This window comes from Felis catus, chromosome E2, assembly GCF_018350175.1.
Source record: "Felis catus isolate Fca126 chromosome E2, F.catus_Fca126_mat1.0, whole genome shotgun sequence".
In the NCBI taxonomy this organism is placed as follows: domain Eukaryota; kingdom Metazoa; phylum Chordata; class Mammalia; order Carnivora; family Felidae; genus Felis; species Felis catus.
This window is the reverse complement of record NC_058382.1, coordinates 46,300,649-46,323,448: the sequence shown is the minus strand read 5'-3', so window position 1 is coordinate 46,323,448 and position 22,800 is coordinate 46,300,649. Positions and strand designations below refer to the sequence as shown.

Sequence of the window (22,800 nt, the reverse complement as noted above, 5' to 3'; positions counted from 1 at the left end):
AGAGAGAGACACAGCATGAACGGGGGAGGGGCAGAGAGAGAGGGAGACACAGAATCGGAAGCAGGCTCCAGGCTCTGAGCCATCAGCCCAGAGCCCGACGCGGGGCTCGAACTCGCGGACCGCGAGATCGTGACCTGGCTGAAGTCGGACGCCTAACCGACTGCGCCACCCAGGCGCCCCTCATAAGCCTCACTCTTAAGGCTCAGAGAAGCAGGGAGACTCACCCACACAGTCCCACAGGCCACAAGACGGCAATGCCAGGCTTGCGAGCAAACACCCAGGCTGCCAGTCTCCCTTCTTCCATTGTTATTTTCCAGCATGGACTACCAGCACCAGTAGCCTAGGCTGGTGATGGCGGACAATATGTGGATGAACATTTTAAATTGGAATCATTACCTGTTTAATATGTGAACCAACGCAACTAGGCCCAGACTGTGATTCGTCCGGGATGGCTGCCTGGGATGATGCCAGCGCAGGTATTCATGGCTTTACTAGGAGAGCCCGTGAAAAGGAGAAAAGAGAGCCAACAACACAGTCTGGTTGAAGTCTGGTAAGAAGATATAACAGGTCTGAGGAGCTCTCTCATAGGCCCTGCTGCCCCTCTGAGGGGCCGCCGGCTGAACTGTCCCTTCTAATAGAGTCGACCAATAAAAGTCACCAACCAGCACATCGTGGTTTCCTCTTCGTATCTATCGCGCCCTCTCTCAAGCAACGCCTCTTGCCTCTCATTGAAAGAAAGGGCTTCACCTCCCTCCAGGCTTTCTGAGAAAGCTCGTGAGAAGGGTTATCAGCCTCCCTGACCCTCTGGGTCATCAGTGGCCCTTCTCTTCCTCCCATCCCCCCTGCAAGGGCCCTGTGGCCTGCAGCCGGCTCCCCAGCCTTCCCTGCTAAGGCCTTCTTCCTTGAGCAGCTATCACAAGAGGGCTGTTTAGTGAGAGGACCTCAGGCTGACCTTTGCTGACAGGCTCCAAGCTCCCTCTGTAAACTGATCTAATGTTAGGCAGGGTAATTAGCGACCAAGTAGTAATTGCAGCTTCTAACTACGGGGGACCAAGATTGCAAAAATTCCCTGGGGGTGGGGAGCCTTCTGGGGACCCCAACCCACATGGAGGCATCTGCTCACAGCCAAAAGGAGGGACTCAGCAACATTTCTGTGGGAGGCCAGCACTTTCCAGGTTTTAATTAAAGTGGGACCCGGGTAAGGAGACAGCTACAAAAGGAAATTAGTAAACAAAGGAGGGTAACTAAGAAAGAAATCCATGGCTTGCCTGGAAGAGCCCATTCAGGAAAGTACACACTCTTGAGGCAGACGGTTGTGCCCAAGGAACTCTCATGTCAGCCACGGAGGAGGCAGCAAAAAGAAACACCAACAGGCAGGAAGGCTGCTGGACTGCGGCTTGGCCTGCGCCCACCCCCCAGTACACACACGGCCCTCGCCCGCGCAACTCAAGATCATCTGCCTCCCCAAACAGCTTGGCTGCCCCACCATGTACTTAGAAAATTCAAGTGTGGTCTACCCTAAGGGGTCTGCACGCTTATCTTCTGGGAACACATATGTAATGTGTTTTGAGTCCCCACAGAGAAAGAGGCGGGCATTTCCAGGTACAACAGGCTGCCTTCATCAGGACTCTAAAAATAAATACAGCTTCACGAAAGAGAACATGGACAGAAAGACTCAGGAACTGTCCCTCCTTCCTATACAGCAGGACAGTAAGAACCCAACAGCATAACGGCACGTCCCCTCTTTCCTAAGGAAACCCTTCGTTTTTCGACCCCACCCCATCCCAATTTCCTCTATCTGCTTGGTCCTACAAAAGCGTTTCACTGAACGGCTGATGCCCGTGATAAGTGCTGAACCTCTTTCCTCAAGAGAGGCAGCAAGTTCAGGGGTCACTGTAGCTTTCCTGCGTGGACTAGATTTTCTACCAACCTGAATTACACTCTAGACCTTCTCAAACTTCATTTCCTCTGCCCCTGCACCGCCCAATCCCCAGTGTATTTTAAGGCAGTACAGACACTCTGGGCCGAATCCAGGGACAAAAACCAGGGTAACACCTGCCGACTGCACCCTCTGACCCTCCATTTCCTTCTCCCAACAATTATTACACTTAATAACTGCAGCCCCAACTACAGACTCTTCAGACACCCCTCTATTAACTGGTGCCCACCACAAACAGGGGGTCTCCGCCAGGATTCTTCCGTTCCCTATCACTTCGTCATTTTTTAATCCACAACAGGGACTTTACACCATGCTGGGGTTCTGTTCTCTCTTAATCTTTTATAAGGGACCTTCTCAAAAGCTTTTAGAAAATACAAGTGAATTGATGCCTACCAGGTCATCTTTATTATTTTAGAATTCTTTACGAAGAAATTACAGACTTTAACGTTGTAAATGAGTATTTAAGACTCAGCATTCACTTGGACAGGCAGGTCTGACTCAGGTTACATTTAAGTCGCCATATTACCTCCATCTTCAGAAAGATTCTTGTCTGCCCATTAGTAAGGAATGATGCCCTGCCCCCCAACTCCTAGGTATTGGGAGTCCCCCAAGACCTACTAGACCAGCTGAAATGGAGTATGTACCGAGTACCCAAGGGATACATGGTGTGTCACAGAACTTCAAACCAAGGAATAAAAGCCACTGAGTCAAGGAAAGCCTGGAGGTGGTAGCCCATCCGATTTCTACCTTTCCCCAGGTGAGTAGCAGGTAAACAGCATGGCTTCCCTGCATCAAAGCTGGCCCACACATCCACACAGAGCCAGCGACAGCTTCCTGATGCGACATCATTCATGCTCCCTCATAACACCTGTTTATTGTTGCTATCGTTCCTAATTAGCACTCTGCAACAAATTCGGGTCTGAGCGCAGGGACAGGTTTCCCCCGATGGAACAATTATAGATGCGCATGGGGCTGGGTGTTTCCTGGTCACCTAAAATTATTTTCTGGGCAAGTTTAAAGGTAAACCGTCCAAACACTTATCACTTCAAGAGCTGCCTTTGGGCACAGTTGAAAAAGCTGTAATGCAATTCTGGAATCACTCTCTAAAAGCCTTCCCAGCGAGTAAAAGACAGGGTTAAGGTAATCCACACTTATACCAACACACATTCCTAATCACTGGGGAAATGCTCGGCCCTCAGAGCCTACACATCAGCTTCTACTGCCACATCTAGAGGCACAAGGCTGTGCTCCAGTCGCCAAAAACATAGGCAGGGTTCCTGGTCCTGTGGCCGGATGAGACGAGCCTGCCTCATCCCCATTACATATTGGTGAAACTCACGAGCCTAGAAAACAGTCTCCAGAGTCCAGAGCATTGGGTAATTCCTCACCCTTGAGGAAGACCATCAATGTCCAATCCTAACTGGAAGTCTATGAAAAGGGTCACCATAAATCAGCTTACCAAACACTTCTCTATTCTCAGCACATACCTCTCTAATCTGGGGGTCCTAGAGGATGAAATGGGAAGTGCAGGTCTAGTGGCTCCGTTATGGCAAATGCTGCCGTTCAGCGTGGACTTAATGAGCTCTTGCAAGGAAACAGGAAGTCTATAAAGTAATTTAAATAACTTCCAGTCCTGAAATAAAGGAAATTAAGCCTCTGGCACAAACCTCTCGGATAGACACCTTTTTTGTCCCTCCAATCACATCCACAACTACAGCTGTCATATTCTTCTCCCCAAAGCCAGCCCCCAAACTCCTCTAGGATGAAACCTACAAAGGCTACGTCAGTCTTCAGAACTCTCCAAGCTACTGCAGAAACTGTAGCCGTGGGATGTGGCACGGTGTGCAGGAAGAACCCCATGTTGAGTCCAGCCACTCCCTCGCTGCAGGACCTTGGGCAATCGCATACATTCACAGGACCTTGGCATCTCACCATGAGCCCAGGAAAGGTCTTGGTCTGGGAAAACTACCTCTGAGATTGTCAAGAGGGTCAGAGAAGCACAAATGAGAAGAGTGCAAACCGAAAATGCAAATAAACGTTTGTATTATTCCGGCCACCGAAGCCCTTAAGCTCCAGAATTTTTCAATTTTCTGTTCAAGAGGCACAGCGCTATCCCCGCCTTCCACTTAACTGTGAATATTTATTCATAGGTTCTCCTGCTTTTCCTAAGCCCCTAAATGTAGGTAGTTATTGGTGTGGGTAATTACTAGTCCAACTAGCCATGGCTCCCTTACATGCAGGGGAGGGGCTGTGACTTTTTATCTTTGGTCAACCAGTACGTGCAGACCACTGGCCACCACTCAGCAGGTTCTCAACAAAGGGTCAGAGTCTACAACCCATGCAGTTACCCATTCATCTTAAGCACCAATGTGCTGCTAACCACCCACCAGCTCTCTGTGGAAAGAGACCAGCCTCATAACACTACTCATTACTGGCTGTGAGTATGCAAAAGGAGTGGGCGCTCGGGTCCCCCCATCCCCAGTGCAGAATCAGCCCCAACTTCTCACATTAAGAGCCACTGCCCTCTTTGAAAAGCAAACCGTAGTCACTAAGGCAGTTTCACCTGATAAACCTAAGCTACTGGCTGCCAGAGACTGTTTCTGGCCAGAGAGTTAAGTTTACTTTATTGATAATAATCAGCCAGATATGGACTGGTTTAACCAGTACTCTGGACGCAGGATCGCAAGAAAGACACCCTGAAAAGCCACTTGGGGTCAGCCTCATTTTGCTAGCCCTCTAGATAGTATTACTCACAACTGGTATGGTGACCCCTTGACCCTTTGACTAGTGAAAAAGCCAAGAGTGAGGGTGGATGTTCTGTGTTGCCAAGAAAGCCTCCCCACCTCTCTCCGCACACAAGGGCAAGATCCAGCGCTCTTGCAAGGGAACAACTGGGCCCTGCTCAAAAAGGGATCCTCCCACACCAACCTGGGAAAGGAAATCACCAACATAAATCTAACTTTACTTTATATAAAGGCACACCTTCTTCACAAACAGGTTCCGTGTGAAACTGCTCTGTAGCTCCCATCGATGACTGTAGGGCAAAGTCTCAATCCACTGAAGAATTCAAGGGTGCTCTCTTGCCTGTGGGCCTGTGTGCCTGGAATGATTGGACTGAGCGGGTCCAGAGGCCCATTTAAGCAACAGAAATCTTCCCTGAAGGTCCTTCCATTGGGTAAGAGTCCTTTACCCGGAAGGACTATGCCAGAACTTGAGCAATAGCGCTTACCGCCCGCCCCCCAGGCTTGCCATGGCGAGGCCCACAGCCCTGCACATCTAATGGCACTCGTGCCTCCCAAGAATGTGGGGCGACTCGTTCTCCCAGCCATGGCAACTGTCCCATCACTTTACAGTCAGACCATGGCTGGAGGGACACTGTCTGACCCATTTCTGTCCAGGGTGGGTGAATCTGAAAAGCAAACACAGATTGTCTCCTGCAGCATTCATTACAGGACTCTCAACTGGAGCCTAGCTAGACTTTCCAGAAAGTTCACTGACCCAGAGCAACAATGAACACATCTTGGGGTGTTTAGCCATCCTTCATCTAAAATGGGAGCCACACAGTCGATGGAGTGTGTGACTCTTGATGTCGGGGCTGTTGAGTTTGAGCCCCGCGTTGGGCACAGAGATTATTTAATACTAACTAACTAGGGTCACCCAGGTGGCTCAGTCAGTTCAGTGTCCGACTCTCGATTTCGGCTCAGATCATGACCCCAGGGTCGTGGAATCAAGCCCCATGTCAGGCCCCACGTCAGGCCCCATGCTGGGCATGGGGCCTGCTTGAGATTCTCTCTCCCTCTACTCGACCCCGCTCATGCGCTAATAAAAAAAAATAAATAAAAATAGAATCTTTCAAGTGGGAGTCACGTATATAATCTTAAATTTTCTCAGTAGCCACATTTTAAAAAAAAAGGTAGAGGGGGAAACAGGTGAAATTATAAAATATTTTACTTAATCCAATATGGCTAAAGTCTTCTTTACAATGTAACCCATCTAAATTTTCTTAGGATATTTCCCCCTTGTTTTCCTACAAAGCCCCAGATGCCTGGTGTGTGTTGTACTGACAGCGTGGTTCTACGCAGACCAGCCACATTTCGGGTGCTCCGCAGCCACAGGGGGCTGGTGGCCACCAGATCACGGCGATCTAAAGCAGTGGCCTCCTCTGCTCATGAGAACCTAAAATGTAACTCTAATCTGGCCTCACTGTAATAATTCATGCTTGTTTTTCCCACTCACAGACTTCACAGAACCCACCCCTACTTCCAGATTCTTTCCCACGGCATTTACGATTCTATTTGGGTGATGTGTCAAGAAGTTAAGCTGGCTGGGCATGGAATGAATAGATTTTCAAGGAATCCTGGACAACTTATCTGCTCAATCAGATCTTCTCTCCAGGACTTGTCCACCAGTCAACTCGATCCCTGGGGGTTTCTGAATTTAAAATCCTCACAACCTTCTAACTTGAAAACTCGACATCTTCAGGACAATACATTGCTCACTCGGGGGCGGCCATATAAACGTCCTTCATGCTGGTATGTTCTCAGCTACAACAGACCCCATTTCAAACTCAAGGTCATGTTGAATTATTCCTGCCCTGGCCACACAAGATGTCATGCACTATACACACAAAGTTACACAGAATAATCCACTGAGGCTGTGCCTACGGGATCCTGAGACACAAACAGACTCGGGACAAATCCACCAGTCTGGGAGTTGCTATAAACGGAAGAAAAATTTTTCCATGGAGGAAAAAATGTTGAGGCCATGTTCTCAGCAGCAGTTAACCAGAAAACTCTCAGCCTCGATCTGGCAGGAGGGGCACTTGATGTACCACAGCTCAGGGAGGGTGCATCTGTCCTGAGCACTGGGCCCTCGCAAGACCCCCATTGTGCAAGAACAGCACACGTGATATGAGTCAGGTGTGGGGCAGCACGCCTCCCGTGCCAGGACAGGGTCCCGCTGAACCCACCAGACACATCACCCAGGCGGCAGCTCTCACGTCAGCCCCTCTCCCTGTGGTTACATCGGCCCCATCCAGAGGAGCACAAGATTTGGTCTAGAGGACACTAGAAAACCAGGTACCGCTTGTAAGCTCATCCATCCAGTTTGAGCTCGAAGAGGAGTACATCCAAGAGGAAACTAAAAGGCAGAGAAAGCAGTTCATAATTCTGGCATAGGCAAGACAAAGTGCACACATCGCCCGTGAGGAAGAACGATGGGCTGAGGACAGGATTTGCTCCAAGAGCCGCCCCCTGCCTGCCCAGGGCAGAGGCCTGGCTCTTGAGCCTGCAAAAGCAGAAGCCCGCTCCCCAGCAGGTGAAGGGCTCCCCACACGGAGTCGGCTGGCCAGTCAATACTGTTTCCTGGCACCCTCCCATCCCGGAGGGTCCCTCGACCTGTCCCCAAGGCAAGAGGGAGAGGAGCAGGAGGCGAAGAGAGCAAGCGGAGAGAGGAAGGAAGGAGGCAGCTCTTCTTGGCGGGCTGATGGGTGTGAGTGGTGAGCATTAATTAAAAAGCCATCCGGGAACAATGGTCTTTTCATATTTGGAGCCTGTTCTGCACAAAGCTCGGCTTGTTCTACGGGGAGGTCGCTGCTTTCAGTTTTTTTCTTACTCATTTCCGAGGGTTGTGGCAATGTCTGGCACCCAGCTCTATCCACCGGAGTGTCCCCAACCAGAGTCTGCACCAGGCACACCTCCAGGTACAGGTGGTGGCGTTCAGAAACCAAAAGGGGGCAACTTCAGGAGGCTGTGCGGTTTCAACCCGCCGGCTCCCAAAGAGCTCCCGGGCGTCTCCCTAAATAGCTGTCCGACCCACGGAAACACTCACTGGACGTTGTCATCAGCCAAACGCCCATTTCCCTCTCAAGTTACGCTAGACACACCACACCCAGCAGACACGGGGCGAGGAGCTGGAGTCTAACGGGCCAGCCAACACGCACTTCCAGGCTTAAGTGTGTAAGACAGTGAATGGACAATCAGATCAGGCAGTGAGACCCCCCCACACACACACACACACACCTCCACCCACTCCTGGAATCTTCACCCCACAGACCATCCTTAAGCAAAGCAGCTGTAACCAGGGGAAGGCAGGGGGGTAGGAGCTAACACGGAGCATCTAGAAGGTTCCCAACACTAACAAACCACCTCCTCTCTCGCTCCTTACCAACCCTGATGGGCAGGCCCCTCTGACTCCACCTCCTGGTGTTCACAGGGGGGTGTAATAACCCCTCCCCTTCAGCGTGAGCTCTGCACAGTGACTCACTTCTAACTCAGAGGCTACGAATAGAACAGGTCACTTCTGAGAGGAGGCTACAAAGACAGTAAGTCTCTGTTTTCTGCACCCTGTCCCCCTCTGCCTCACAGAGGCTACATGCCATATTGTGTGCTGCTTGCTCTAAGGAGAAGCCCTCGTGGCAAGAAACTAAAGGCAGCGTCCTGCCAACAAGGTGCAGAGGCCCTCAATCCCGCAGTCCCGGAGGTACTGAACCCTGCCAACCGTGACCGTGTGAATGAGTTCAGATCAGGTCCTTCCCCAGGCGAGCCCTCGGTCAGAGTGCAGCCCTGGCCAAGGCCCTCACGACAGATCCTGAGACAAAGGGCCCAGCGAAGTCACATCCAGATTCCTGACCCACAGAAACTGTGGGATAATAAACGTCTGCCGTACTAAGCCACTACATTTAGGGATAATGTGCCATGTAGCAAGGGAAAACTAACACTTCCCCCTCCGTTTCACAAATGAAAAGGAGAAGGTTTGGGCCAGTCAGAGGCAGGGCTGGGATTCTTGCTGAGGCTGAGTCCAGACACACCCATCACAGCTGCTTTTCCCCCACCATGTGACTTCAGCTATCCAGCTTAGGTTTTGGTTCACAGAGCTATGAAGTGACCCTACTCCCTGGGCTTCTGCATCACCACAGATAACACAGAGACATGTGAAATGCATGCCCTAACGGGGCGCCTACCTGGCTCAGTCAGAAGAGCATGTGACTCTTCATCTCGGAGTCGTGAGTTCGAGCCCATGGTGGGTGTAGAGATTACTTAATAAATAAGTAAACTTTGAAAATAAAATAAAATGCATCCCTTAAAATAAAAAGACATCAGATTCCTTTAGAAAAAAAGTCAAACCTGAAAGGAGAGCTGGGATACCATCTAGTCTAACTTCCCCCTTTTACGGAAAAAGAAACTGAGGGCCGTAGTCCGAAAGCAGCAGAGACAGAATTTAAATGCTGGCCAAGATGCCACATGACTCTAGGGATCTGGGAAATTTCAGCCCAAGCATGCTGAACATACTTCTGATTTGCTGGCCAAGAAAATCCCCTCAGTAAGTCCGACCTTCTCTTTGGCACAACGCTGCTGATTAACGTCCTGCAGCGGGTCGTCATCCCCTTGCATTTCACCCTCTAACTTGGCACCTTATCCTACACCTGTCCACCTAAGTCCTTCCACACAAGGATGGGTCACACGCAGTAGAGTGTGCCTCTTGGTTAATCTGAGAATGGAAAATCCTGGTTCCCAGCTTTTGCTGAGGCACAACCTCAGTTTATTCTCAAATTCTATGACCTACCAGGAAGAGCACTCAGCGTTTCCATCAAGAAATCTACACTGGGAAGAGGTGTTCTCACATCTCCAGGATTCCACAAGCTTGCACATCACTGACCAACACTTCCATTACGTGTACACACACACATAGACTCTGGACACTTACAGTAAAGATCATAAATATTTAAGACGACGTAACCTAAGGACATTTTCTGAAGCATTCTTGCTGATTTTTTTTTTTAATTCGGCTCTTGCTAATCCTTGAGATTGAATAATCTCCTAAAGTCTTCCAGACATGGCCACAGACCAGAGCTATTCAAGTGATGCTACACTCTCACCAACTTTTATTATGGATGTAACAGACATTCACTATTCAGAGTTCAGAAAACACAGTATTAACAGTGGCCTGACTTCTGCCACCTGGAAATAACCACTCGGTTAATCCTCTGTTATATGAATTCTTTAGCCACCCCGTATTTTAAAAATTAAACTGAAGTTCTATGGTGCACACAGCCTCCTTTAATTTAATTTAACATCACTGTTTTCCCACATCATAACCAGGAGACAGGAGTTTTAAATAGCCACATAAGAATCTGCCATATGGATGCACCACAGCTTAAATCAATCCCCTGTGAGAGGTTTAGATGGTTTCCAATTTTCACTATTATAAATGCCTATAATAAAGCTCTTATTTATAAATTTCTTTTGCACAACAGATGATTTCTTTACTATAAATGAAGTTGCTGTGTTACCAGCCCTACTCTAGAGATTGGTGAACAATTAGCAAAAACACAAAAACCCCTGCCCTTGTGAAACTTATTCTAGCAGGGGAGACAATCAAGATATTAGAGGTTAAATTACGTAGTATTTTATTAGGTAACACAGGCTAAGGTAAAAAAGGAAAGGCAGGACAGAGTAAGGAGAATCAGAAGTTTATGGTGAGAAAACCTACAAATTTAAACACACTTTATTTTAAAGCTTCTTAACACATACTACCAAACTACTCTGCAGAAAGTGTGCACCCCTTTGCCATAACAGGGTATTTGCTTTATAACGAATTCTTCATTGAAAAACACGCAAAAAGCTTGATCTCTCTAGCAATCAAATAAGTTAAAACAAGGAGCTCTCCAGTGGAACCTTCGAATGGAATGGGCGATCTGAATTTATCCTTCCTAGGAGTTACCCATTAATATTCTTTGCTCGTTTTTCTGCTATCTTTGTCTGTCATTGATTCTAAGACTCTTTCTATATTGAAGATTTTTAGGACAAACTCTGTCAAATATATGTGCTTTCAACATCTTTTCCCAATTTGTCAAATGCCTTTAAAATGTTGTATTTAGTGCCCAGTATACAGAATTTTTTCAATGTAGTAAATCAATCTTTTCTGTTTTACAATTTTTTCACTAGAAGAATTAGGCCTAATATCCCTCCCTGTCCCATATTAAGAGTAATATTAACCTATACTTTCTGGTAGCCCTTTCTTGATTTCAGTTTTCCTTTTACCTAATTTCTCTGGGAATTATGGTAATGTATGCTGTGGGGAATGGCTTGAACTTAACTTTTCCCCCTACTTGGTTAGCTAACTATGCTCCAACAATTTGTTGCATCATGTACAATACTGCATAGTACTACAGGTGGTAAAGCATAATGTCAGAGACCACTGGTTTTGCTGTCAGTCAGACCAGTGCTCAAGTCTGAGGGACTGTGGGCAACTTACTTCAACTTTCTGAACCTGAGAGAATGGAACCATTCGGGGTGTCTACCACATCCAGTGACCTAAGTTCATGTGAAAGTGTTGAGCATAATGCTTATCACTCAGAAATACTGAAAAAAGTGAATTTTTATTATTTTAATTCCTGTGATTTGAAATGCTACCTTTACCGAACACGTTTCTATTTGATTCCATTCCATTGAGTGGGCTCTGTAATATCTTCTGAGTTTTCCTGCTATGTGAGAAAGCTAGTGATTTCTGAAATCTTATTTTGTAACTGAACTCTATGTTTAATTCCATTTAAGTGTGTAATGGGTATTCTAGGAAGACAACGACATGTGAAAATGATTTTTGTTTCTTTTTAACCATGATCTGACTTTGGTTTTTAAGGTCTGGCCAATTCAATAAGGCAGGAAAAAAGAAATGAGTACACTGGGCAATCCATGTTTTGTTCCCAATTTCATTCTGCTGCCTCTTCTGGTTCATCAGTAAGTTTCTAGCTGGGAGGGTTGGGGCTGCTGATTTCTTCATCAAATTAATGCAATCTCTTCACAGGTTTGTTTTTTATTTTTTTAAATCTAAGCAAACTAGAAATAAGAGTAGAAATTTAGCAAGTGTCTCTATCTCTGTCTGACCCACTCTGTCTGTCTGTCTGTCTGTCTGTATGTATGTATACACACACACGTATAGATACAGTGTTTTTCTTCTTTGTTCTACGTAGGTGATGTACCGAATAACAGACCTTCTTACAATTCAGGGATAAATCCTATGTGGTCATAATTCTTTCAAAATGCCACTGAATTCAATCTACAACTGTTTTATATGTTGTTTTTGCATGTATATTCCTGTCTGAGCTCAGTCCTTAGTCTTCTTGTGTCATCTTTCTAATGATTTTAGGTTTCTAGAGTTATGCTAGCTTTGTAAAAACCAACTGGAACGTTCTCTTTTTCTCTGCTCTGAAGCAGTTTACTCAGCAGGTAATTATTTTGCCCCCCAAAGTTTAAAAGAACTCCTCCATGAAACTACTTGCATCCAGAGTTCTTTTTGGAAATTTTTTTTCTAATGTTCAGCTTCTCTAGTTCCTTGTTTCAAGATTCAGACTTCTGAGTCATCTCCCTAGAACAGCCATGTCAAGGGAGATTTTCAAAATTGCTGTATTTCAAAATTACTTTATTTTTATGTTATAAAATAATTACCTCAAATAGAATTTATAATTTGTTACTCCTTTTTTTTTCCATCACATCAACTCATTTTTAGTTTTGTGGGTTTATTTGGGTTAATGAAGCATGAGGGTGCTTTGCTCTATGTCTTTGATTTTTCCCCCCAAATACATAGCTCTTAGGTTTACCACTTCAGTATTTTTGCCTGTTTTCTAATTCATTAGCATTAGCTACATCTTACTCGGCTTGTTTTATTCTTTCCAACTTTGAGTTGAAGACTTAATTCAATTACTTTCATTTCTTCTTATATAAGAACAAAAAGATTCAGAGCTACGGATGTGCCCCGGAATATAACTTTGGCAATAACCCATACATTTAAGTATGCTGAATTCTTAGTATTTCTCAGTGATTCCGTAACAATAATTTCATCTCCTCTTCCCCCCAAGTGATTCAGGAGAATATTTTTAAATTTCCAAGTAGCTGGATTTCATTAATGTTTTTAATATTAAGTATTCTAAAGAGGATAAAAACATCTCTGATAGAAGATGAAGAAACTCTGACAAAGGGGAAAAAATCTTTTAGGCAGAAAACACTACTTAAGTAGTGAAAAGAGTATTTTATAATGCCATGACAGCCCTATTCCAAATATATACCTCCTAGAAGGGATATAACAGCAGGCGATTCTGGGGAACTGAGTGATTGTGGGGCACACTGCACAGGAAAGAGGGAAAGGAAGTCTCTTCTGTACCTTCTGAAAATTTTATTATGGGCATGTATTGCCTCTTTAAAAATTAATTTAAAAAGCAAAGCCATCTCTCAATAAATGGAATTAAACCCATCCCAGATAGACTGTGTAAGTATATAACCAAGTAAATTTCCATACTTTCTTTGATGAAATTTAGAGATTAGTTTCATTGAGCAAGACTTGGCTCCAAGATGATAAACATCTGTGGCTAGAGAAGGGAGGAGGGAAAAATAATTTCTAATTCTGTAATGTCCTAGTTCAGAAGAGAACTAAAGAGCTTCAAGGAAAAGGAAGTATCCAAAACAATGAAGTTTCATCAGGTTTCCACCAGACTACCGTGGTAAAACCTGAATTCACAAATGTACCGCTGAGAAGATAGGAGAAATTCCCAGGTTCGCCCTCAACTAGCCTCTCCCATTTCAGGAATGTTCCACATTAGGCATCTCCGCTGTCAGAGACTTCTCCATTATGACTTAAAATGAACATAAATCCCAAGTTAACTCAATTAACTTGTGATTATAAGCATTATACCACTGTCCTTCCCACCAATTATGCAATGTCAACTTTTTTTAAAAAAGAAAAGAAAAAACAAACTCAATCAGTTTTCCAACTCATGTTGAAGAAATCGGTTTCCCGCTTTCTAATTTCTGCAGCTGGGAAATTCTGTATATTACGTTACCATATAATGAAGGATGTCAATAAACAGCCACACGCCTGCGCACACAACAGATTACATCGTATGTAACTGCAAACGCTACCAAGTTATGGACTCCTAGGAGGATTATTACTGAGGTGTTGTTACTTAAGGCCTCACCTGTTTAAAAAAAAATGTTATTCCCTATGGATGAAAAATTAGTGTACTAGCCCAAATATGGGGAAGATATAAAAAAATAATCACTAATATAATATATAAAACATACGTAATACATAATAGAAAATGTAACTGCTTAAGATCTTTGCCATACTATGCAAGGATAAGGGTAGTAAAGCTTAGGAACTCAGAAGGTCTCAAATTACAAGGTATGAGTTCAGTGCCAGTTACCAAAATCCCACCTCGCACTGGGGCTAGAGGTGACCCACAGCAGAAGGCAGAACCATCCTTTGCCCTTAACCTGATCATTTAGGAAACTCTTAAAGGGACAAAGCACCTTGGGACGTTCACAGAAAGCACCCATGAAGGAGCGGCCCCTTGGGAAGGAAGCACTCTGCAAAGCATTCTGATAGCTGAAAGGCTGCAGGGTTACTCTCCCTGCTGGGAAGAGGCAGTCAGACACCGCGCAGCCTGGCGAAGAATGCCCAACTCTGAGGAAGGAAACAGCCCCACTTCCACAGACTGCCCATGTGCCAAACGGAGTTCAAGACTCTGCACGGTGCCCCGTTCATTCCTGTCCTAGTGAGCACAGAAGGTTCAGCAGCCACTGCTGCTGAAACAAAAGACAGATGACAGGAAAGCCTATTGCCCTTTGGCCATTCCCTAGCAAAGGGGAAGTGTAAAAGTGCAGAGGGGAAAGCAGGCCAGCTGCACTAATCCCTTTTTGTCCAGCAGTAATTAATAGTATAATCCACACTGAAGATGCATTAAAGGGGAGATGCTGCATTATCAGAGCACTCGGCCCATCGCCCCAAGGCAGAACCTTCCCTGCTGACCTGCGGAACCAGGTTACCTCATCTCAGCCTCATCCTCTCAGGGGAGCTGACTCTGGACACCTCATAAAAGGACTGAGCTGGCAGCCAGAAGTCTCCAGTCGGCTGATGTGTTCTGTGTCCATCTTCGGAAACCACCCCCTCCAAGGCCAGACTGTCCGGCACACAGGCTCTACTCAAATTAAGGAGCATTCAAATCAAGTGGCTAACACAGAACATGTTAATATCACAAATCCCCCCCAACAGATTTTTAAGACGGAAGCTAACCTCCCAAGATAATGTGGGATAACACAAGGAGAATTAAGGTGGCTTTTAACTCAATTTGTTGGGATGCCCTTTTTTTTGGTGTTCCCTGGGTGATTCATATAAATCCTGGGGGCACCGGGTAGGTTTCTATCACCAAGTAGAAGCCAATTGCTGCCTTGGAGGCCCAAGAAGGAGGAAGCCTCTTCCACCAATACTGAATACTGTCTTTAGGGAAAGAAGTGCAATCAGCTCATTGAGCACAAAGCACATGTGAGCTACAACCAACGCCAAAGCCACTTACAAACATTGCACGTGAAGAAGCAGACTTCTGAACCATGCTTTGCAGGCAGGGCTGACCAAGAACTTGATGTCAGTTCTCCAACAGCACCCCATCTCACTAATAGTAGGCAGAGTGCCTCATACCCCTGTTCAATTCCACAATGCATTCACGTTAGCATCTCAGCCCCCCTCTGCACTGTGACAGGGTCGCAAGCCCGTGGCCGACAGGGGCCATAGGCCCTAGGGCACCAACTAACCTCCATCCCACAAGTTCTCCTTGGAACCTCTTTTTTCATAATCTTGGCAACTGGATGTAAAAAAAAAAAAGAGGAATGTGCTATAAACCATTTCTCTCTCAAGTTTTGAGATCCTGGCATGTATGATATGAGCTGGGCAACCAATTACCTACACTTGTTCCAAAAATTGTGGCTTTAAGATCCTTACCTTGAACCTAACACATGCCTCCATAATGTTATTTAATTACTGTCATCCAAAAAAAGGGCAATTTCAGAGTTCAGACTAATACCAGGGGCTGGCCAAGGAATGAAGTATCATTCACAATATCCCTTCTGGTAGAAAATGCATCCATGATGGTTGTAGAAACATATCCCCATTCTATGAACAGGGTCTCCTCTGAGGCTGCCAAAAATTACCCAGGGACTGGACACACCACCAGGCCACACAGGAACCATTTCTGACAACATGTCACAGACCTGTCACTCTTGGGGGTAAGAGCCTGTCCCTGAGACTATATAAGGAACGCTGAGGAGGCCGCCATCCCACCTACCATCGTGGGCTGCCCATCTGTACCCTGTGGTTGACCTCGCAAATGCTGTCAGATTTCCCTGAAACTTTGCTCTTAGTCTTACAATGCCTGGATTCTTCCTCGGGAATCCTTTATAAACACTCTCTTACTCTCTCAAGGACAACTCTTGGTGCCTCACCACATTAGAATTTAACAAAACAGTATTGCACGGTTTGGGGAGGAGAGAGGCTACCAAATTTCCGCTCAAAGTCTTCCCCTCCTTCCCAAGGAAAAATCCTTTGCCAGAACAGGTACACTGCTCCAAGCTTTCCGAGGAATGCTCGGTTCAGCTTTTAGCATTAGTTTCCCCAGCCACCTGACTCCAGGCCCACGTGGGGCCTTCCTTTTAGGCCAACTGCACTAATTCCTCCACAGGACCCCTGTGGTGGGCTGCCCAACAGCCACGCAAGATGTCCATATCCTAATGTCCGGAACTCGTGAATGTGTCACAGTAAGACTGGCAAATGAGACTTTGCATATGGGATCAAGCAAAGGATCTTGAGACAGAATTATCAGGTGGGCCTGATGTAACTACAAGGGTCCCTATAACAAGGATGCAAGAGAACAGTCAGACAGACGTAGATATGATGATGGGAGCAAGAGGTGGTGTAACAGAGGAAGTGATCGTGAGCCAAGGAGTATGGGTGGGTGCCAGAATCTAGAGAATGCAAGGAAACAGATCTCCCCTCAGAGTTTCCAGAAGGAATGAGCCCTGGCAACACCTTAACTTCAGCTTAGTGAACGTGATTTCAAACTGCTGGGCTCCAAAACTGTTCGACAACAAATCTACGCTGTTTTAAGCCACCAGGTTCAATGCAATGTATTTCAGCATCGATAGAAAATGAATTCGACCCCTCTGGAGAAGAGAAGAGTGTGGCAATGAACACACAGGAGCAGGAATGTTCCTGAACTTCAGGATGAGTTGTCGTCATTAGGGTCCACACAACCCTCCCCTCTAGACTCTACGAGCCAGCTGAGCCTTCTTTCCCTGTCATCAAAAATTAGAACCAAAGGTCCTCGATGCCATGAGTAAGTTATGGCTTGTGGGTACTGCTCAGCAGGACCTCTTAGCAGTAGACTGAAAAAGCCTCCCACACTAGCTTAACTACGTTTGAGATGCACAAGTATGCACAATAAGCCACGGAAACAACAGAGAAACAGTACAAAGAACGTACGTGTACGACATGTATATCTTATCTAACAGGAGATACTCGGCCTTAAAAAATATCTAAAGGGAAGAATCCCTAGATCCATAGCTCCTTTTATCAGACGGACAGAGCCAGGCCAGGCCAACCTTGCCCAATGGCTCCCACGGGTGGGCCTGCCCAATGCCTCGCCGTGATGGCAGCCGGCCTAAGGCAATGGGAAGCCAGGGCCTGTGCCCATTGGACTCCTGAAGACAAAGAGAGGAGGAAGGCTCTGGAAGATGGTGGCATCCTGCCCACCTCCGTAGTAGCCTGGGGCCATTGGATCTTGCCATCTCGCCAGCACCTAAGAGGTGTGAGCCAGGCAGCCAACCACATCAGAAGCTGGCTGCCGGCCGGCCCCAATTGCCCAACACCTCCGCAGGAGCCAGCTTTCCAGGACTAGGTTTTACAAACCACACAGGTATAGGCCACTGTTGACCAAACCAAGGCATGGCGCCTTGAAGAACATCACCCATAAGGACTGGCCAGGGGGAGAGGAGAGGACATCCTGTGGCAGGGCCAATGAATGCATTGGTGCTTCACATTTGCCTCTAGGCAAAGAATATTCTTCTCACTTACTATGCAAAGGAGGATCCCTCTGGGGTCTTCTTCCTAACTTGACAGTTTTCTTTCAATCTCAGGTCAGGCCTCCCATCCTCAGAACCTGCCACACCCATCTACTTCTCTTCTCCCAAGCCTACCAACCTACCAGTGTGCCTACAGGCTCCCAGTCTGGCCCGTCTCCTTTACGTTAAAAATCAACTTTAAGTATTATACGATAATGTTTTAGGTAGGAGCGACTGGGACCACTCAATGGGATCTAAACACGCAATGTCAGCGTACACATAGAAAGCGCTATTGTAAACAGGGTGAAGTAGTTAAAAAATAAACAAGCCGACCTTCCACAAAGGGCTCTCGTTCAGCCTCCTGCTTAACAAACGTACAATTTTGAATATTCAAAGTCCCAGAGAAGGTGAATTCTGGCACAATAGGCAGCTAATCTGCCCAGGAGTCAAAATCTTTATGCTACCTGACCAGCTTCTCTGTACCTATGGCTCTTCTGATGCCCTCCTCAAAATAAACGAGCCCTAGAAATAGAATCCCATCTTCCTTCGTGCTTATGACTAATTTATGGCCTTCTTTTAAAGCCCTTGCTCCAGAGCTCTGACTACAGTAATTTCCTCTTCTTCTATATGAATGTCCATTTACAGCCACTCTCTAACCTCTGCGTGAACCGAGAATATTCTCCATGCCTCCCACGGATGTGGGATCACGCCCTGGTGAGAGCTGGGTGGCTCTGGAGCACAGTCTCTCCATTACAGTGGAAGCTCACTTGGGACCCTCCCCAAGTTCAGCTGTATATCCCCAGAGAGTTACTTGAAGACTCGTTTTGCTTTAATGAGCCTTTAAAAAAGGCAAAGGAATGCCATGGGCTGGGTTGGCAATCAGCATGTAATCCTAAGACATGATTGGGGTTTACATACATGCTCGAATTAAGGGGAGTAGGGATCTTAATTTCTTATTCAGGGAAGTGAGCATGGGAAGGTGTCCCAGAACACACCCTCCACTGGCCATAGGAGAAGGAATACTTAAAGGGGATATCTGAAAGTACTCCAAGTTTTTTCTCAGCCCTCCCCCACCCCACCACCCCATCCCAAAGTTTCCCCTCGCCAAGCCATCAAAGCCTTACCAACACCCTTCTCTGCCACGCGTCCCTGGGCTCCCTGCCCTGGTATTAGCTGCCTTGACACCTAAATACTGCCTTCTCTTCTACAAGGCTACCCTAGCCTTTCTGATCTGTGGTACAACCTATCAGCTGACTTCTCTAATTCTAGGGTGCTAGAAAACACGGTCCTGCACACAGAGTCTTAGCACCCCACAGTTGGAGCCTGTCTGGGGACTTGTCCACCCATGTATTCAAATATCTGAGTGGCTACAGCATGACAGGGACTGTCCTAAGGCTAGGGATAGTGATGAGCAGTGAACCAAACAGGCCAAGCCTCCTGCCGCTGCCTGCACAGAGCTCACGCCTCGATAGGCATGACCACTGGGTCGGCCCCCATTACCAGGTCTTCAGATCCTCCTCTTGCCTCCTTCGGGAAGGACTTCTCCATTTCAGTTGGACCATTCTAGTATTTTTGCTGAGGGAGGTAGGAAGACCTATGTTTTCATGGGTTTTGATCTTATTTTAAAAATTGACTTTAGGCAAAAAATGGCCAATAAATTTTTCTTAATTGAAGTTTTCAGGGGCTCCTGAACTAAATCAACTCATGTTTGGTGTATGCTGCCATATTCTCTTCATCTTGAGAATCTGAAGTCTTTCTTTCACTTGGAGACTGAAGCCTGTCTCCAAAACTATTTTTTTAATGTTTATTTATTTGAGAGAGAGAGAGAGAGAGAGAGAGAGAGAGAGAACGAGAACACGAACGGGCAGAGAGCAAGGGAGACACAGAATCCAAAGCAGACTCCAGGGTCTGAGCTGTCAGCACAGAGCCCGATGAGGGGCTTGAACCCACAAGCCACAAGATCATAACCTGAGCTGAAGTCAGAAGCTTAACTGACTGAGCCACCCAGGCGCCCCTCCGTAACTTCCAAATGCTGAACTCGGCGGTCAAACCATCTCCCCAATCCTTGTCTGCCATGACTTTATCCCCAAAGCTCTAATTCTTCTCATTCAAAGGCTATCCTCCCTCAAGCCAACCCTCAAGAACTCAGTATCCAGTTGTGCTAGTGCCCTAGTATCGGTGCCTGCTTCCGAATCCCACAAAGACTTTGACCTAGCTTTCTAAGAACAGGCACCCAAGAGACAAAGCACTCCATTCTATCACATTCCCATAATTACGTTTCCTTAGACGCATCATGCGGGAGTCCCGAGAGCTGTCACTGGCCAGGAGAGTAAAACAGCAATACATCTGGCACTTTCTCATCCTGTCTCCAAAGAGCTCTCTGAGGCAAAGACCCTGTGGCCAGTTCATCTTGGGAAGCAGCCCAATGCTGCAGAAGCTGCCAACAGCAAGCAAATAAATGTCTGCTCACTCCACTTTATCTTTAAGGCCCAGGAAAATGGCCCTCAGGCACAACACTAAGTCCCAGAGGGGCCTCCGAATCTTCCATCGGCACCAACATGCATGTATGTGTGTGTGCATATACATCCATTATGTGATGTACAGGACACTGCCACCCTCCCACAGCATCTGAACACACATCTGCCCTCCTTACCAATGCGCCCACTGAAGGCCACCATCATCCCACACCGCTCCCAGCCTCACTGCGATGGGAGGGAACAACACTCTCCTGTCCAAACGTGAGCCAACCCTAGGTGGCTGCACACTGCTTGTCTCTGTACCCTCACATGACCACTTTTTCCTGCGGAGACTTTCCTGCTTTAATGGGCATGAACCTGGAGAGTGTGAATCTTCAATACTCACAGGAAGCAACTCCTCAAACCCTAATGTGAGCCAGTTCCTGAAGAGACTTCTCTGGTCTCTCTCCAGGCCATCTCATAATGTGCTCGGCTTACCCACCCCCATGCCCTTTCTCTATAGCCTTTTCAAGCTCTCTTCTTCCATCTACCCGCAACTAGGACTGTTGATTTGTTTAGCCTACTGGTAAGGAAAGTGAGAGCGCTGTCTCCCATTCCTGGCAGGGCACATACACTTTTTTAAAAAATGTATGTTCTGACTTTGCTTGGGTCCTGTACTGAGCCCTTTAGCCTTTTGAAAGAACTGCAGACATTCCATGGGAAAGGACTATCACCACTCCTTATCATTGCTGAAAGACAAAATCCACTTTACCCTGCAACGTCTCACATGGATCCTTCACATTCTTGGTCTGGGAGCTGAGCGTGTAAGGAAAGAGAGGATATACCAAGAACGTGGGAAAGGCCACTGTTACCAGTACACGAGGCATCAACACCAATTACTCTACCGAGATACCAGGATACTTCATTTAGAGTTCTTCAAAAATAAATGTAATGAACCACATACCAAAGCTTTACATTGGAAGAACACTTTCCTAGCAATCAAGATCAAATTTCAGATCAGATCAAAGGGAGATTGTCCAAAGAAACCATGGAGAGAGCTAACACTGCTATCATTCTATCGAAAAGTCAAGATACAGTTCTGATTTCTTACAGGAAGTTTCAAAACAAAAGGTCTGCCTCTTAAATTCGGAAAGCAAAACCACCCCCACACAGCCTGTACAGGCCAAGAATGGCCTCAGCATATGGGACAGCTTCTGAAATACACAGAAAATGGGAAATGTAGGACACATGGGACAAACCGCTGTGAAACCAGCTGCCCCAGCCAGACCCATCGTATTGACTTTGGCACCGCCTGTCAGCCATGACTCGGCAATAAAGTTATCGAGACTGAAATCAAGTGGAACTGATCAGTTCAGACCTCCAGAGTTGAGTCCGACTCAATGATTCCTCAATGTCCTACGTGTCCTGGATATTTTTCCACTCAAGTACTTACTGGTTTAAGGGAAGGCCAGGGAATTACAAGCATGGTCATTAGTCTTTTTTCTGTCTTCTTCTATTCAAATCTAGCTGAAGTGGGAGGAAACTTACAAAAGCATTAAGCGTAACTGCCAAATTAACACCTGCCCAATTAGGCAGCAGGTGGTAAACATTCTACCTTCTCTCTTGGCCTCATTCTCCTGACAACCCAGGAGATGGGTACCAGTAGCAATTCGATTTTGCCCACAAGGAAAAGTGAGCCCCAGAGAGTCCAAGTAGTTTTCCCAAGGTCACACAGCTAGGAAATATCAGAGCAAGAATCCAGTCCCTGGTTTTTTGGTCACCAGAATCTCTGGTAGCATAAGGACCTGTAGACATTCTTCTAGGTAATGTAGTCAATACACAGGCCAACAAACTAATCAGGAGCAGTGACTGCAGGTTCAGGTTCATACATGAAAGAGTTCCTGCGAAGCAGCTCAACTCAATTTGTCCCTCTTCTCTACACACTCTTAAAACTATAGGGAAACGTCTGCCCAAGCCAGGAGGAGGCGTGTAGTCCATTCCTTCCCTTGTACAGGCCCTCAAAAGTCAAGCCCCCTATAACATGCACGCAGGTGGTTCTGAGGCCTCCCTCGGTCTGATTCTCAGACATCATGGGCTGTGAGTAGATGGGTGGCGGGGGAGGATGAGTAGACAATGTCTCCCTATAATCTACCCCCGTCCCACCAGCTAACACTTGTCTGTAGCAGTACCTTGCCTGTCTACTGGAGGTCAAATTCAGATTTAAACCAACTGCTAGGTGATTCTCTTAAGACACTTAGCCTCTAACTTTTCCTCATCTAAAGACAAGGACATGTCCCCACTCTGCCTACCTTATAGAACACCTGTGAGAATGACTTCAAAGGACACAGGCTCCAGGCCTTTGAAAATGAAGCTTCTAAGTTCCTTTCCAGTTTTCCTCTGACAGATATGGTACCTCTCCTTTCTGTTTAGAATTAAACAGTTATATCTTTGAGTGACTAACTCAGAGGCCTAAATAGTAATATTGAGTAGACACGCAGTAACTCAATAAAAGATCGATGGAGCT

At 46.4% G+C, this 22,800-nt stretch overlaps 1 protein-coding gene across 5 annotated transcripts in view; it reads right to left on the bottom strand.

The window, feature by feature from the left end:
* ZFHX3 (zinc finger homeobox 3) overlaps positions 1-22,800 on the bottom strand; it is a 240,549-nt gene that overhangs the window by 190,792 nt on the left and 26,957 nt on the right. Inside the window, exon 1 of one of the 5 annotated variants that reach the window (XM_045047114.1) lies at positions 7,553-18,884. The exons of the other annotated variants lie outside the window; for them this stretch is intronic. The gene's annotated coding sequence lies outside the window, so the exon portion shown is untranslated. Of the gene's footprint in view, positions 1-7,552; positions 18,885-22,800 lie in introns of those variants that run through there. 5 annotated transcript variants of the gene reach the window in all.